Source organism: Mizuhopecten yessoensis, unplaced genomic scaffold (genome assembly GCF_002113885.1).
Source record: "Mizuhopecten yessoensis strain PY_sf001 unplaced genomic scaffold, ASM211388v2 hete_35859914, whole genome shotgun sequence".
Taxonomy (NCBI): Eukaryota; Metazoa; Mollusca; class Bivalvia; order Pectinida; family Pectinidae; genus Mizuhopecten; species Mizuhopecten yessoensis.
The window spans coordinates 1-1,108 of record NW_018485950.1 but is presented as its reverse complement, the minus strand read 5'-3'; the positions used below and the strand labels follow the sequence as shown (position 1 = coordinate 1,108).

General features: G+C 33.4%; 1 long non-coding RNA gene across 1 annotated transcript; it reads left to right on the top strand.

Moving 5' to 3' along the window:
* Positions 1-207: 207 nt before the first annotated feature.
* LOC110445044 lies at positions 208-789 on the top strand. Its single transcript, XR_002462310.1, has 2 exons — positions 208-338; positions 686-789. It is a non-coding gene; the product is annotated as an uncharacterized LOC110445044 (long non-coding RNA).
* The last annotated feature ends 319 nt before the right edge of the window (positions 790-1,108 follow it).

Below are 1,108 nucleotides of genomic sequence, written 5' to 3'. Positions count from 1 at the left end.
TTTAATACATGAAATTTTTGACTTCTCAGAGGTGTATATCCTTAACGCACAATTGTTTTGTCTTTTCATCGAAACTGGATAAGTAAAGTTGACTTATCTTATCTGTGGCATCTATGAATCTCTTATTTTGAAACTATAAAAAGTTAAAAATCTAAGGTTAATTCATGTTGTTTTTATAATATCCTTTCAATTATTGCCTTTCAAAGGTGTCCGGTACTAGAATACTTGAAGACAAGGTGTGGCTGTATGATTTTCCAGGTTTTGAGAAGGACCTGTCATTTGACAATGAAAATGTAAAGTATAAGCCTTTCGGAGACGTGGAAAAAAGTTTGGAAGAGGTAATTAATTTTGTGCTGTATAAAGTTGACGTGAAACAACAATATTTATCCTATTATATTTTTCACTGCAGCATTAGCCTCGTAGTCGTTACTTAATAAGTATACGTTGCCATGAGCATTTGTCTTGGGCCACAAAACAAGATCGTGAAATTATCACATATAAAGTAAAAACCTAGATAAATTGTCGCTTGTTCTCTAGTTACTATTCACTAGTCAAGTAAGCTCCAAAATTGTGAATTAGTGAGATGAACTAGTTTTGCCTTTTTTGTTAGTTTATGCATTTTTAAATATTAGACAAAGCATACCTTTTGAATAATGTGCTTTCAATTTTTATTGTTCTCTCTCAGGTCGACAAATGCAATTTCTGTGTTGTCTATGTCCTGGACTGTTCAGATGAAATATCAAAAGAAGAAATTAAAAGAATGAACCAATGCAATGACGATTTCAAAAAGAAAGGTTGGTTATGCTTTCATCTCTCGCTACTTTTCACTAAATAGTCAAAAAGGTATTCTGCGAAAAAGAATGGACGCAAAAATACCAAGCATTATAGAAACAGTTGATTTGATTCCCTTGGAAGTGAATTGAACACAATGACATACTCTTATATAAGCCAACTTCGTCTCAACGACAACGTCATTCTAGTTAGACTTTCATTCATACATAGATCATTGTTTTGCCTTGCACCTTCCAGTATATTTATCATTACATGTCGAACTATTTTCGAGAACTAGAAAATGTCTATATGCCCCCCCCCCCCCCCCCCCTTTTTT